Source organism: Hippopotamus amphibius, chromosome 15, assembly GCF_030028045.1.
Source record: "Hippopotamus amphibius kiboko isolate mHipAmp2 chromosome 15, mHipAmp2.hap2, whole genome shotgun sequence".
Classification (NCBI taxonomy): Eukaryota; Metazoa; Chordata; class Mammalia; order Artiodactyla; family Hippopotamidae; genus Hippopotamus; species Hippopotamus amphibius.
The window spans coordinates 36,414,530-36,431,214 of record NC_080200.1 but is presented as its reverse complement, the minus strand read 5'-3'; the positions used below and the strand labels follow the sequence as shown (position 1 = coordinate 36,431,214).

General features: G+C 36.4%; 1 protein-coding gene across 1 annotated transcript in view; it reads left to right on the top strand.

The window, feature by feature from the left end:
- The window catches only part of FBXO4 (F-box protein 4), a 96,093-nt gene extending 79,701 nt beyond the window's left edge, over positions 1 to 16,392 (top strand). The window contains exon 9 of the transcript XR_009049178.1: positions 16,378 to 16,392. The gene's annotated coding sequence lies outside the window, so the exon portion shown is untranslated. The remainder of the gene's footprint in view (positions 1 to 16,377) is intronic.
- The last annotated feature ends 293 nt before the right edge of the window (positions 16,393 to 16,685 follow it).

Sequence of the window (16,685 nt, the reverse complement as noted above, 5' to 3'; positions counted from 1 at the left end):
AACAAATGGGACCTCATGAAACTTAAAAGCTTTTGCACAGCAAAAGAAACCATAAACAAGACTAGAAGGCAACCCTCAGAATGGGAAAAAATAGTTGCCTATGAAACAACAGACAAAGGATTAACCTCCAAAATATACAAGCAGCTCATGAAGCTTAATACCAAAAAAGCAAATAACCCAATCCACAAATGGGTGGAAGACCTAAATAGACATTTCTCCAAAGAAGACATACAGATGGCCAACAAACACGTGAAAAGATGCTCAACATCACTTATCATCAGAGAAATGCAAGTCAAAGCCACAGTGAGGTATCACCTCACACCAATCAGAATGGCCATCATCACAAAATCTGGAAACAACAAATGTTGGAGAGGGTGTGGAGAAAAGGGAAGTCTCCTGCACTGTTGGTGGGAATGTAAGTTGGTACAGCCACTATGGAAAACAATTTGGAGGTTCCTTAAAAAATTTAAAATGGAACTACCATATGACCCAGCAATCCCGCTACTGAGCATATACCCAAAGAAAACCATAATCCCCAAAGAAACATGTACCGTAATGTTTATTGCAGCACTATTTACAATAGCCGGGACATGGAAGCAACCTAAATGCCCATCAACAAATGAATGGATAAAGAAGTTGTGGCATATATATACAATGGAATATTACTCAGCTATATAAAGGGATGAGATGGAGCTATATGTTGTGAGGTGGATAGACCTAGAGACTGTCATACAGAGTGAAGTAAGCCAGAAAGAGAAAGACAAATATTGTATGCTAACTCACATATATGGAATCTAAAAATGGTACTGATGAACTCAGTGACAAGAACAAGGACGCAGATGCAGAGAATGGACTGGAGAACTTGAGGTTTGGGGGGGTAGGGGGTGAAGGGGAAGCTGAGACAAAGCAAGAGAGTAGCACAGACATATATATACTACCAACTGTAAAATAGATAGCCAGTGGGAAGTTGTTGTATAACAAAGGGAGTTCAACTTGAGAATGGAAGATGCCTTAGAGGACTGGGATGGGGAGGGTGGGGGGGGACTCGAGGGAGGGAGGGAATACGGGGATATGTGTATAAAAACAGATGATTGAACTTGCTGTACCCCCCCCCAAAAAAAAAATCAGGAATAAAATATCTCCTCTGATACGTTATGTAAAAAGCATTGAGATAATTCTTGGCACAATGGGAACATACAAATTTCAAAAAGTCCTAGTTTTCCCCAGTGGCATACCAAGGATGGGGCAGTAGGCATGATGTGCTCCAGGTACAGACAATAAGAGGTCGAGGAGTATTATTTGTAGAGGATTTAGAAATGGGAATAAAGCCAACTAAAAATGTTTTTTTTTTAAATTAATTAATTAATTTTATTTATTTATTGGCTGTGTTGGGTCTTCATTGCTGCACACGGGCTTTCTCTAGTTGCTGCGAGCGGGGGCTACTCTTCATTTTGGTGTGTGGGCTCCTCATTGTAGTGGCTTCTCTTGTTGTGGAGCATGGGCTCTAGGTGCATGGGCTTCAATAGTTGCAGCACACGGGCTCAATAGTTGTGGCACACGGGCTTACTTGCTCCGTGGCACGTGGAATCTTCCCAGAGCAGGGCTCGAACCTGTGTCCCCTGCATTGGCAGGTGGATTCTTAACCACTGTGCCACCTAGGAAGTCCTAAAAGTGGTTTTCCTTTTATTATCGTCAATATACACAGCAACACTAAACAATGTGATGCAGTCATCAATAAATATTCCTCTGAAAAAAATCTTTTGTCAGTCTGAGTTCTAAACAATTGTTGAGAATACTGTTGAGATTAATTTTGTGTGTGTAGACTTCAAACTGGCATGTTTTATTACAGTTTTAAAAAAAATTGTATTCTACATGGAAGTTAATTCAGAGAAGAGTTGGTCCTTGAGACATACAGATGATGTTACAGTTGTTCATATTGAGAGTGATTTTACAATGAAGTAGCCTTTGCCTTCTTCATACTCAAATTAACCCATTCCTTCAGCTGATCATGCTCCCAGTTTATTAGATACACCCATATTTATCTGAATCTCTTATTTCAGCATAAATGTGCTAAAATGATGCTCTCCAAATGTCAATTCTACTACAGTCAGAGGCTGGGAAGAAGATTCAGTTCTTGACTCTCTCTACTCTGGCAGGCTAATGGTCAGAAGGACTATGACTAAACTGATATTGCCAGAGGGAAAAGTATGCCATGGAAACATAGGACTAAAGTGTGTTTTTGGAAATAATAGGTGAATGGAGAGTCTGATCTCATGAGATTCTCTTTTGAAGCAAGTGACTGAAAACATCTCAAATGTGATAAACCATTTGGAATGTGGTGACCACCTAGTATTTATATTAGAAACAGAGACTAACTTGTTCTCAAAGTGATGGCATGAAACAAAGCCAAGCAAGTTAAAAGTTAATGGCTAGGATGCACTCAGTGAATCAGGAAAAACATTAAAATTGTGTTTGGATAGAAATATTAAGTCCCTTAAGGAAGAACTGATGTCATCTTTGGGAGCACAAAGGAAAGATGGAAAAAAGCAAATACATTAATCAATTACAATAAATATAGAACAGTGAGCCAGGGAAGTGTTAGTTTCCAATCTATTAGCCATTCCCAATCCCCTTTCCATTGCCCACCTCCAACTATAGATGCTAAAAAAGATACTTTCTTCACCTTTCTTGCAGCTAAAGGTGGCATATAACCCAGTTCTGAGTAATGGGATACAAATAGAAATATGTTGGGGGTACTGAAAAAGTTAATCCTCTCTGCTGAAAGGAGAGAGAGAGATCTAGGAGGAAACCTCTATTTCCCCCCTCATCTTTATCCTTTCTCGCTGGTATGCTGTTATAGGTTTGCATGATGCTTAGAACATCAATAGCCATCTTGTACCCATGAGAAGAGACATAGTTGAAGCATCAAAGGGTAGCAGAGTAGAAAACTAAAAAATCTGGATCCTGCTTGGCATAATCAAACCACAGACCAACATTGTTATCACCTACATAGGGACTTTTTAAAAAATATTTTTAGATAAAAATATTTTTATTTTCTTTTGTTTATTAGTGATACAGAAACATTTTCACTAATACATTAAAATGTTATTAACATGAAATGTTTTAAGAAATAAAAATTGAACATGCAACTTTTTTTGAAACTTTTAAACATTTTATGATGCAAAAATTTAATGGTCTGGTTGTAAAGTCCTATTTTATTTAATTTTATTTATTTTATTTTATTTTTTAATTGTTAAAATATTTTATTTGAAGATTCTGTATGACTTCAATATGTAATATTTTCCTTAATATTTTATTTTATTTATTTATTTTTAAAGCTCTTTATTGGAATACAGTTGCTTTACACTGCTGTGCCAATTTTTGAGGTACACCAAACTGAATCAGCTGTATTTATACACATATCCCTACCTTCCCGCAACTCCCTCCCATCCTCCCTATCCTGGCCCTCTAAGTCGTCACCCATCATTGAGTTTATCTCCTTATGTTATGCAGGAACTTCCCAAGAGCTATCTATTTTACATTTGGTGTTGTATATATGTCAATGCTACTCTCTCACTTTGTCCCAGCTTCCCCTTTGCCCCCCTACTCCCCCCACCCCTGTGTCCTCAAGTCCGTTCTCTACATCTGCATCTTATTCTTGCCCTGTCACTGGGTTTATCAGTACCTTTTTTTTTTTTTTTTTTTAGATTCCATATATATGAGTTAGCAGAGGGTATTTGTTTTCCTCTTTCTGGCTTACTTCGCTCTGTATGACAGTCTCTAGATCTATCCACCTCATTATAAATAATTCAATTTCATTCTTTTTTATGGCTGAGTAATATTCCATTGTATATATGTGCCACATCTTCTTTATCCATTCATCTGTTGATGGGCATTTAGGTTGCTTCCACGTCCTGGCTATTGTAAACAGTGCTGCAGTGAACACTGTGGTACATGTGTCTTTTTGGATTATGGTTTTCTCTGGGTATATGCCCAGTAATGGGGTTGCTGGGTCATATGGTAGTTCCATTTTAAATTTTTTAAGGAACCTCCAAATTGTTTTCCATAGTGGCTGTACCAACTTACATCCCCACCAACCGTGCAGGAGGGTTCTCTTTTCTCCACACCCTCTCCAGCATTTATTGTTTCTAGATTTTTTGATGATGGCCATTCTGACTGGTATGAGGTGATACCTCATTGTGGCTTTGACTTGCATTTCTCTGATGATTAATGATGTTGAGCCTGTTTTCATGTGTTTGTTAGCCATCTGCATATCTTCTTCCACCCATTTGTGGATTGGGTTATTTGCTTTTTTGATATTAAGCTGCTTGTATATTTTGGAGATTAATCCCTTGTCAGTTGCTTTGTTGGCCAATATTTTCTCCCATTCTGAGGGTTGTCTTCTAGTCTTGTTTATGGTTTCTTTCGCTGTGCAAAAGCTTTTAAGTTTCATTAGGTCCCCTGTGTTTATTCTTGATTTTATTTCCATTATTCTAAGAGGTATGTCAAAAAGGATCTTGCTTTGATGTATGTTATGGAGTGTTCTGCCTATGTTTCCCTCTAGGAGTTTTATAATGTCTGGCCTTACAGTCCTATTATTTTAATATTTTGTTGTAATAGCTGTTATATTTCAAAAGGATAACAATGGAAGAACTGTACAGTTGGCTTTAGTTACTGAATAATAACACTCATTTTTAAATTCTATCTACCAATGGTGCAAACTTTTTCTTTTTTATTCAACCTTCTTCACTGAAATAAGTCTTTATATTTCAGGAATGTTAGATAATTTGTCACTTGCAGCCAAAAGTATTCTAACTGCTAACAAGACATAAAAAATCAAAGCAGGAAATTTATTAAGCAGCAATATTTACACAGTGTTTCAAATGGTACTTTTCTTTTGCTCTACACTCCAAGCAATAGAAAGACCAAGAGGAAATGTGTCTTTTTTTTTTTTTTTTTTTAATTTTGGCTGCATTGCTGTGCAAGGTCTTTTCTCTAGTTGCGGCGAGCGAGGGCTACTCTTCGTTTTGGTGTGCAGGCTTCTCAGCACGGTGGCTTCTGTTGTTGTGGAGCACATGCTCTAGGCATGCAGCCTTCAGTAGTTGCAGTGCATGGGTCTCAGTAGTTGTGGCTCACAGGTTCTAGAGTGCAGGCTCAGTAGTTGTGGTGCACGGGCTTAGTTGCTTGGTGCCATGTGGGAACTTCCTGGCTCAAGGATTGAACCTGTGTCCCCTGCATTGGCAGGTGGATTCTTAACCACTGTGCCACCAGGGAAGTCCCAGGAAATGTGTCTTTTATCTCTAGTTCATACTGGGAGACATGAAGAAAACAATTTAGGATTGTTCCATTCACAAAAAAAGAAAATAAGAGAGAGAGTTTATTCTAATTTATTCTAATTTATTTATGTCCACTAGAGACTGAAAATAGCAGTGCCATTATGCCTAAGGGAAGTAGAAGCAATCACCCTAGAACGCATTTGTCACCATACTTCCACCTGGCATAGGACTTCAGACCATGCAATTCTTAAAAGTCTGCAAATGGGGTCAGGACAGGCATCAGATGTTAAAAACAAAGCATGGGTGACACAGAAAAATAAAAATACAAATAAGTGTGAAAATACTGGTAAGATATTAGCAAAGTAAACTCTATTAACAAATAACATAAAGGAATATAAGTAACATATTAGTAAAACTCTCTATGCAATTAACTAGGTTAACAGTTAAAAAGGGGAAAATTGTATGATTATCTTAATAGAATTTAAAGAAATTTACCAGGCAAAGAAGTACAGAATTCTTTTATATTTTAATAGTATTTTCCCAAACATTTATAGTCATCTTCCCCACCTCTAAATCAATAGGTTTTTTTAAAGCGATTTTCCTTTTTAAGTTTTTCCAAAACAATGGACATTTTCATGTTTATTTTTCATTATTATTTTGTAATCTTGATTGAATTGCCCAATTACAATAACAAAAACAGAGATCAAACAGGTTTTGTAAAAATGCAACTTCATCTTTGTAAATATAAGCCTCAACTGGTGGGGAAAATGCTGCTACTGCTACTGAAAGGTAGCTTTTTAGCTGTATTCAACTTATCAGTCACTATGGTGAATAGAGAAAATAGAAAGCTTTGGTGAATCTCATTAATTTATAGCTATGACGTCCAAAACCAAAGCTTTTAGCCAAATGTGGCTATAGAGCATTTGAAATGAGGTTAGTGTAACAGAGGAACTGAATTTCTTATGTAATTTAATATAAATAAAGTTATATTCGAAAAGTAATACCTGATTCAATCATTAAAAAACTTTTAAGTATATTTGGAGCAAGTTGGATATGTCAATCTACTTTTACAACCATAAATATATGAACTTTAAATAGAGATCAAGTATTTTCAACACAAATTTAATATCTATTCAGGGTCTTCTGTGTTTCCATACAAATTTTAAAATGATTTGTTCTAGTTCTGTAAAAAATGCCATTGGTATTTTGATAGGGATTGCACTGAATCTGTAGATTGCCTTGGGTAGTATAGTCATTTTGACCACATTGATTCTTCCAATCCAAGAGTATGGTATATCTTTCCATCTCTTTGTGTCATCTTCAACATCTTTCATCCATGTCTTGTAGTTTTTGGAGTATAGGTCTTTTGCCTCCTTAGGTAGGTTTATTCCTAGATATTTAATTTTTTTTGATGTGGTGGTAAGTGGGACCAATTTCTTAATTTCTCTTTCTGATACGTTGTTGTCAGTGTATAGAAATGCAACAGATTTCTGTACATATCCTGCAATTTTGTATCCTGCAATTTACCAAATTCATTGATGAGCTCTAGTAGTTTTCTGGTAGCATCTTTAGGATTTTCAATCTGTAATATCCATGTCATCTTCCAACAGTGACAGTTTTACTTCTTCCTTTGCAGTTTGGATACCTTTTGTTTCTCTTCTCTGATTGCTGTGGCTAGGACTTCCAGAACTACATTGAATAAAAGTGGGGAGAATGGGCATCCTTGCCTTGTTCCTGATCTTAGAGGAAATGTGTTCAGCTTGTCACCATTCAGTATGATGTTAGCTGAGGGTTTATCATTTATGGCCTTTATTATGTTGAGGTTTGTTCCCTTTATTCCCACTTTCTGAAGAGTTTTTATTATAAATGGATGTAGAATTTTATCAAAAGACTTTTCTGCATTTATTGAGATGGTTATTCTTCAATTTGTTAATGTGGTATATCACTTTGATTGATTTGTGGATATTGAAAAATCCTTGCATCCCATGATCCCCAATTGATTATGATATATGATCCTTTTAATGTAGTGTAGAAATTGCTAATGTTTTTTTTGAGGATTTTTGCATCTATGTTCATCAGTGATATTGCCTGTAATTTTTTTTTGTGTGTAATATCTTTGTCTGGTTTTGATATCAGGGTGATGCTGGCCTCATAAATGTGTTCAGAAGTGTTCCTTCCTCTGCAGTTTTCTGGAATAGTTTCAGAAGGATAGGTGTTAAGTCTTCTCTAAACATTTGGTAGAATTCACCTGTGAAGCTATCTGGTCCCAGACTTTTGTTTGTTGGGAGTTTTTAAAGTACTGATTCAATTTCATTCCTGGTAATTAGTCTTTCATATTTTCTATTTCTTCCTGGTTCAGTCTTGGGAGATTGTATCTTTCTAAGAATTTGTCTATTTCTTCTAGGTTGTCCATTTTATTGGTTTATACTTGTTTGTAGTAGTCTTTTATAATCCTTTGTATTTCTGTGGTATCAGTTGTAATTTCTCCTTTTTCATTTTTGATTTTATTGATTTGGGCCCTCTCCCATTTTTTTAATGAGTGTGGCTAAAGGTTTATCAATTTTATTTATTTTCTCAAAGAACCAGCTTTTAATTTCATTGATCTTTTCTATTTTTTTAGTCTTTATTTCATTTATTTCTGCTCTGATCTTTAAGATTTCTTTCCTTCTACTAACTTAGAGTTTTGTTTGTTCTTCTTTCTCTAGATCCTTTAGGTATAGGGTTATATTGTTTGAGATTTTCATTTCCTGAGGTAAACGTGTATTGCTATAAACTTCCCTCTTAGAAATGCTTTTGCTGCATCTGTAGGTTTTGGGTTGTCATTTGCAAATGATATGACTGGTAAGGGATTAATATCCAACGTATATAAACAACTCATACAACTCAATATCAAAAAACAAACAACCTAGTTAAAATATGGACAGAAGAACTGAACAGATATTTTTCCAAAGAGGAAATGCAGATGGCCAACAGGCACAAGAAAAGATGCTCAACATCACCAATCATCAGGGAAATCCAAAGCAAAACCTCAATAAGATATCACCTCACACCTGTTAGAAGGGCTATCATCAAAAAGAACACAAATAACAAATGTTGGCAAGGATGTGGAGAAAAAAGAGCCCTCATACATGGTGTGACTGTAAACTGGTGCAGTCACTGTGGAAAACAGTATGGAGGTTTCTCAAAAAACTAAAAATGGAGCTACCATATGACCTAGCAATTCCACTCCTGGGTATATATCCAAAAAACCCTCAAAACACTAATTCGAAAAGATACATGCACCCTAATGTTCACAACAGCATTATTTACAATTGTCAAGACATGGAAGCAACCTAAATGTCCACAGACAGACGAATGGATAAAGAAGATGTGGTGTGTATATATACAATGGAATACTACTCAGCCATAAAAAAGAATGAAATTTTGCCATTTGCAGCAAGATGGATGGACTTGGAAGCTATTATGCTAAGTGAAATAAGTTAGACAGAGATCGCTTACACATGGAATCTAAAAAATACAACAAACTAGTGAATATAACAAAAATAGGCAGATTCACAGATATAGAAAAAAAACTAGTGGTTCCCAGCAGGGAGGGGGAGGGAGGGGCAACAGAGAGGTGGAGGAGTGGGTGGTACAAACTACTGGGGGTAAGATAGGCTATAAACATGTACTGTACAGCCTAGGGAATACAGCCAATATTTTGTAATAACTGTAAATGGAGTGTAACCTTTAAAAATTGTATAAAAAAATTTAGCATCTGAACTGAGATGTACCATAAGTGTAAAATACATACTAAAATTTGAAATTTAGTATGATAAAAACATAAATACAAAAATATCTCATTAATAATTTTTATGTTGGTTACATGCTTACATGGTAATATTTGGGACATAATGGGGTAAATAAAATAGATGCTGAAAAATTAATTTTATCTGTTTCTTTTAATTTTTTGATGTGGCTACAAGAAAATTTTAAATTGTATATTTGGATGTAATTATATTTTTTTGGAGAGCATTGATTCAGAAGTTTAGCTGGAGAGTTTCTACTATATCTTTTAAGATGTATAATGCACTTACATTTTGACTAGAGAATTTTTATCCTACAGAAAAACTTACTTATGTACCTTTACAATTATACTGGGTATTTATTTTACTAATGTTATGGCAAATGATAGGAAACAATCTCAATGGTCTTTCACTAGGATTAAATAAATGTTGTTTCCAACACATACAGAATGCTAACCATCAATTAAAGAAAATAAAATACAGATATACACAGAGAGATGGAAAGATGGCCATAGTACCTCAAGAAGAAAAAGGCCATGAAACGATATATATAATGAAACCCTATTTCTAGTAAATAATTAAAACTCTATAAAAAGAGTATACATATTTTCACTATTTTCTATAGATTTCTATAGTCTTTGCATGTTCAAAAAGCATGTGTTAAAAGTTAAAAAATAATTAAGTGACATGGATAGTGACATAGGACAAAATTTCTTTACTACTTGATCTATGCAACTCTGTTTTAGAATGAATAGTGGCTATAAAAATCATAATTTTCAAATGATTGCTGATTTGTAGAATCAAGCTCTAGGCAAAGTATGAAAGACTTAATTTTGTGTATAGGAAAGATTATGAATATTACAAATCCTGCCAATGTAAAAGTAATGAAATTTGGAGATATTGGGGGAAGAATGCAGAATTGCTGATTTCCTTATCTCAGATAATGGAGAGACAACAGATAGTATCTAAAAAATTATCATTTAAATACTATTCAAATTCAAAAGTTTGTCAGAAGGAACTGAATGTAATAAAACAACATAAGTATTTGGGGGTTAATAAGCTAAATTTTCATCCTTCATAGCAAGGAGTAAAAAGAAATTATCTGATATGAATCAAGTGACAGTTGAGATTCCTTTATTTAACATTTCACAATTGTTTCTTGGCTGAAATAAACACATAATAAGCTAGTAAAATTGGTAAACAAAAAATTCTGATCCAGATAAATGTTATAAAATTATTTTAAGAAGGTGACATGATAGAAAGAAACCAGTATAGATGTTTTATTTTGAAATTATGTTTATCTGTGATTACCAGAAACTTCATAAATAGTGGCTTAAATAATAAAGTTATTTTTCTCATGAAATAAGAAGTCTGGATTTTTAGTTCACAGCTGATATGGTATCTCAACAATGCTATTAAGGAACAAGGCTTCTCCTTTCTCTCTGCTCTGCCTTCCTTAGTAGGGATTGCTGCACAACTAGTTTCCTGTCTGCATTCCAGGAAGGAAGAATAAAATAGATGAGCTGGTTTATGTCTCATTGGCATAACTGAGTAGTATGGCCTCCCCTAGCTACAAGGAGGCTAAGAAATGAAGTCTTTATCTTTGCAACATCTACATGAAAAAAGTGAGGGGAAAGGAAGTTGGAATGGGTTAGCCCAGGATTGTTTAGGAAGTGACATTTAAACAGACCTCCAGGATGAGAAGGAAGCCAGGCAGTTGTCTGTAGGTGTGCCCAAGGACAGGAACAGAGACCAGGGCAACTGAGGTGTAGGATGAATTGGAGTGTGGTAGGTGGTGAGTTTAGAAGAGCAGAGAAGAATCAGATCACACAGGGGCTTCTAGGTCACAATTAGCATTTCAGTTTCATTCTAAATGTAGTAGGAGAGTTTTAAACAGAAGAGTAGTAGGATCTGACTTAACATTTTAAAGACTTATCTGGCTGCTATAAAGAAATTGGATTGAAATGGGGCGAGAATTGAAGCAAGGAGACCAATTAGTGTCTGTTCTAGTGGTTCAGCTAGGAAACAATGGTGGCTTGGAGTAAGAGGAGCAGAGATGTATAGAAGAGGCAATATTCAAGAGATGTTTTGACCAGAGAGCTTTCTTTTTTGATTGACTAAATAGAAAGGAAGATGAAAAAGGAAGAATTAGGGATGATTTTTAATATGAGCACCCAAGTAGATCATGGTGCCATTTACAGAAGTTGGAGAGACTAAGTGACATCATTTAGTTTAGGGTAGGAAATAGAGAGGAGTCTAGAATTCTATTTTAGAGGTGTTAAGTTTGTAATGCTCTTTACACGTGCAAGCTGGAAGCTGCCTTAATGAGACCAGAGCTCAGTCAAGAAGTCATAATTAGAGTAAAAAAATTTGGAGTCATCAACATAAAGATAGTTTTCCAAGCCACAGATTAAGCAGACCACTTAGAATTGTGGTGATAACCACCACAAAATTAAAAGCAGAATTAGTAAAAAATTATTTTATCCAGGAAAAGAGATCGGGGTTTGTGGGATGGGTGGGACACTTTAACTTGTTATTTGGTACTGTGTAATTTTTTGTGTGTATTTTAATTTCATACATATATTTTTAAAAGAAATAGAATGTGAAAGAATAGTGATTGAGAAAGAATAAAATGGGACACAAAAATCAGGAAAAAATGTATGTTTTGGTGTATTCATTTCACACTTTTCCTATGTTGATCTAAATAGTCATGCTGGTGGTGGGAGCCAGTTATTTCAGGAGGACAAACTAGAATACTTGGTTTTAACAAAAGTTAAAGAAAACTCATAGATGTTTTAGTATTCAGTACCCTACAATTAGCAATTTGGTTTCTTTCACAGTCTGGGTTAATTTTGGAAACTCTTTGGCTGCATCTTTCTGAACAAGAAATTTTGGTTTAGCTTTTAAATGATCTCAGTAACACAAAGTGTTTAAATGAATTCTTTGGGGGCCTTGCGTCCACTGTATGCTTCAGACTGTCTCAATTCACTCTCCTTACATGCCCTTCCTTTATCTTATTAAAGTGACTCCCAAAAACCCGCTGTAACTTCTAAGTAATTGGTTGTAGTCTTTTGGTAAAGAAGAAAATTGGTATCTGAAGGAATACCTCCATTATAAATATGGAATTAGTTGATTTTATTATTGAGCAAAGCAGATACATAGAATGATTGCAGGTAGCCAGAAAACAGTTACAAAGCGGTAGAGGATTTTTTAACTCTGTTTATAAGGAATTAAAGCTATAGCTTTTATACATTATCCTACTTTTAGTAATAATCAGTTAGTATTCAATTTGCATCAGCAGCTGCATTGAGTTTACTCTGACATCCTGTGCTTCTTAATTCTTTATTAGTACCTCCTACAGTTTACTTTGACATTGTTTTTTTCATAATTCTTTATCAGATTTTCTCTGACATCCTGTTTTTCATAATTCTTCATCAGTACCTCCTACGGTTGTCCCTGACAGCAAATCTTACACATATGATTAGTCACATCCTTTAGTATCCCTCAGTGAGGTTAGGTTGTTCTCTTTACCCACACCGAAGAGCATGGGGGTAGTTGGGGAATAAAACCGCACAGTCTTCTAACACCCGTAGAACGTTTTGGGTCATTGGTATAGGATAGCTAAATTGTGAAAGGTATGGGAGTGTGTGGATGAGGGAGGAGAGAGAAACTCAGGTTATTTGGGTATTCTACTTTTAGTTTCTCCATGAAAAGAACATAAGCAAGTAAGCAAGACTTAGAATATTTTGCAAGTAGATAATTAAAAACAAATACAAGATTTTAAAAAAGAAATATAAATGTCAATTTCCACAGTGGCATCCAAGTAACTGCCAATATCAAGTATAAATATAATAAACTTCAATCTTCTTATCTATAAAGTCCCCTACATAGGAAGCTTCGAGTTGCGAACTTTCAAAGATGCAAATGTGTATTCCCGTGTCCAATCACGTAAGTTAGTTCATGTGTCTGGCCTACATTGTCATGTGTGTTGCATCCTCTACAGGTGGTTGTGCTTTTGTGTACTTTACTGTGCAGTGCCATAAGAGCACATTACAGTATCTTTATTGCAAGCCCAGGATGTCCAGAAGCAAGTGTAAAAGCAGCGCTGATGAGAAAAAAGCAGCAGCCCAGAGAAAGGACAAAGGAAGACAAGAGGAAGAAGTAAATGAAGAACCAAAGAGATTCACAATGCAGGAAATGGCAGAGGATTTTCTTTTTTTGAGGAGAAACTGTTAGTTTTTGAGGCACAGGACCCAAACACAGAATGGTACATGAAGGTTGCAGCAGCCGTTCAGAATGCAATACAGTGCTACCGTGTCACCTATGATGAGAAAAAAAGAGCTACTACCCATACATCACTGGATCAGTTTTTCAAGAGGGTAGATAGAATTGAATTCAGCAAGGAACCAGAACCTGGGCCATTAACGTCAGTCATGAGTGGAATTGCAGCTTGCCCTCTGTCTCCTGTTGCTGATGATCCTTCAGCTCTATCTCCCACCTCCTCTCCCTCTTGCAGTCCATAACTCTTCTTGCCTGTTCACTTGATGCCAGCCCCTCTATGCCAGCTGTTGTGCTGTACTACTATACTTTTCAAGGTACTATACTGGAAGATCAAAAATGTTAATTTTCTGTGTTTGTTTTTTATGTATTATTTATGCAAAAGTATTATAAACCTATTACAGTAGAGTACTATACAGCCGATTGTATTAGTTGGGTACCTAGGCTAACTTTGTTGGACTTATGAACATGCTCTCGGAATGAAACTTGTTTGTATATAGGTGACTTACTGTACTTTCAGATCCATTGTCTGAATTTGAATGTCTTTCCAGCTTTACTCTCCTATAATTGTGATTTGGGGCTGTGGTGAGAGGAGGAGAGAGTGGACCCACCTTGTAGAACCACATAGCTGAATATCTTAAGCAACTTTTCAGAGTTTCAGTCATCTTCCTATAAATTGTCATATTAGGATTGAGTTTCATAGTTCATAGATGGGATGTATAGTATTAGATGTAGTATACTGCTCAAATATTTTGTTGTAATAAACCCATGGAAAAGGTTGAGATAAATTTTTTTAATGTTTTATTTTTATTTTTTTAAATTAATTTATTGGCTGCATTGGGTCTTCATTGCTGCACATGGGCTTTCTCTAGTTGTGGCGAGCGGGGGCTACTCTTCATTGTGGTGCACGGGCTCCTCCATTTTGGTGGCTTCTCTTGTTGCGGAGTACAGGCTCTAGGTGCACGGGCTTCAGTAGTTGTGGCACGTGGGCTCAGTAGTTGCGACTCATGGGCTCTAGAGTACAGGCTCAATAGTTGTGGCGCATGGGCTTAGTTGCTCCAAAGCATGTGTGATCTTCCCGGACCAGGGCATTGGCAGGTGGATTCTTAACCACTGCTCCACCTAGGAAGTCCCTGAGATCAATTTTTATAAGGGAATTTTCTATTTTTGCCTTTATAGCATTTCTGTTACTTTTGAGGAACACCCCCCTCCAATTCCTATGCACCTCTTCCCCACAACCATCACAGGATGTGGGCACATGCTGAGGGCAGAAGAAATTATAACAGCCTCATTCCTCTGGCTACAGTAGTTCACTTGGGTAAATGATCTATATTAAGCAAATCATTCTTCTTCCCTGAATTGACATTCAGGTGCTGTGAGAAAGAAGTATTTTCTTTCCATGGACTTTCTAAGCTAAGTGTATATGAAGATGGTAATGTCAGTGACCATTTTTGCCATCAGGCACAGACAGCCAATTTGCAGATTGAAGTCAGACCACAGAGAGGTGCAAAGTGGAGAGACAGAGAGTGACAGAGAGCCCTGAAATAATAATACCAGCCTGTATTCCAAATAGTGCCTAAAGAAGCAACTTCTACCACTGAGTTTATAGTTAACAGAATTCATCAGTCCCCCATTTGAGTTGGGTTATGTGTCCCTTGAAATCAAAAGAATTGTGACAAAAGCTGCTGTGCTACACGCACAAACCCTTTTGTTCGACTGGGTTTGCTTACTGTTGTTTGAATATGTACATACATTCTTTGCTTATGTTATGACCTTCCTGTTTCCTCAAATTTATTGGAAAACCCCACAATCTATTTATCTAAATTCTATTAATTCTTTATATCTGGGGTAAAATCCTTTCTCCCTCAGTCTTCACTGAGAGCCTACACAGCCTTCATCTAAACTCTTTGCACTTATTTTTTGTGCCACTAGATGGACATTTAATCCAATATCACCTTATCATACTTCTTGAATTACAGTTCATACTATAATTTGTGTGTGTGCCTCACCAATGAATTTATAAGCTTATTGAGGAGACATATATTACCTTTTTCTTTCTCAAAGTTCTCCATAATGATAGACACATCATAAGAACTTGGCAAATATTTGTTGTCTGTGTGGCAGAATAAAGTGGAACAGTGCCATATAACAAATAACTCTAAACGGAGGCTTTGGGACGAGAGCCAGACCTGTGAAATAACCAAGTTCTCTTTGGTATAAGGATACTATCTCATGTTTTCTTTGCTTGTCTTTTGGTGGGTATGTAGGGGCAAAGGATAAGAGCAAAGTTATGTCTACAGGAGAAAGAGGACATTAGAATATGAGATCAGTCTATGTTACGGAGAAAAAAATAATGCTTTGACGAGGGATCCGTAAACTATACTTGTCTGTCACCTATTTTAGTAAATAAAATTTATTGGAACACAGTGCAGAAACCATATAGCCTGTACAGACAAAAATGTTTACCATCTGGCCCTTGAAAGAACAGTGGTTCACTGATTCCTGGCTTAGATAAGTGTGCTTACTTCTTAACTGAAACAGGGAGAAAATCAGCCACAATAATTTATTGTGGGAAAAATGAATAGAAATGTATTCATTCACCAGCATCCTTTGAGAAGCCTCTATTTGCATCTCACCCTGACATGAAGCACTCACGTTATAACATACAAAAGGGCTCAAGGAGGGGTCAGAACTTCTTGGGTGGGGAAAGTTGAAGTTTGCACAGGATAGAAGTGAGATACTAGACTGGATAACAGGAAAAAGGGACTGGAAGGGATAGAGAGGAGACAGAAATATAAGCAAGAAAACTAAAATACAGGCCAGTAAGCTACTTCTTTCACAGGTAGATAAAGTTACAAGAATGTTTTTCTTTCCATATTGTAATTCTTTTTGAGGTATCCTGATTCTTGAGTAAAGAACTTCTTTCCAGAGTGGTGGTCTGATACGTCTTGGGTCTGGGGAATATTTGAGAGGAAGAGGGTAATAAAGAAAAGTTAATCTCACACCTCCATTGTCATTTGATTCTGCTGACTGTGAAGAAGCAACCTACCCTGAGTTCTCCAGCTGCAAGGAACTGAATTCTGCCAACCTGGGAGAATTCTGAGCTTAAAGAGGACCCCGAGTCTCAGATGAGACCTCAACCCTGGCCAATGCCTTCACTGTAGCTTTGTGAGATCCTGAGCAGAGGACCCTCCTAAGCTGTGCCTGGATGATGGACGTTGTTTCAAGCTCCTAAGTTTGTGATAATTTGTTATGCAGCAGTAGAACACTAATATACCTCCCTAAGATAAAATGTACTCCAACTACACTCTCTGTCCTCTATCCCTGCTTTGTTTTCCTCCATTAC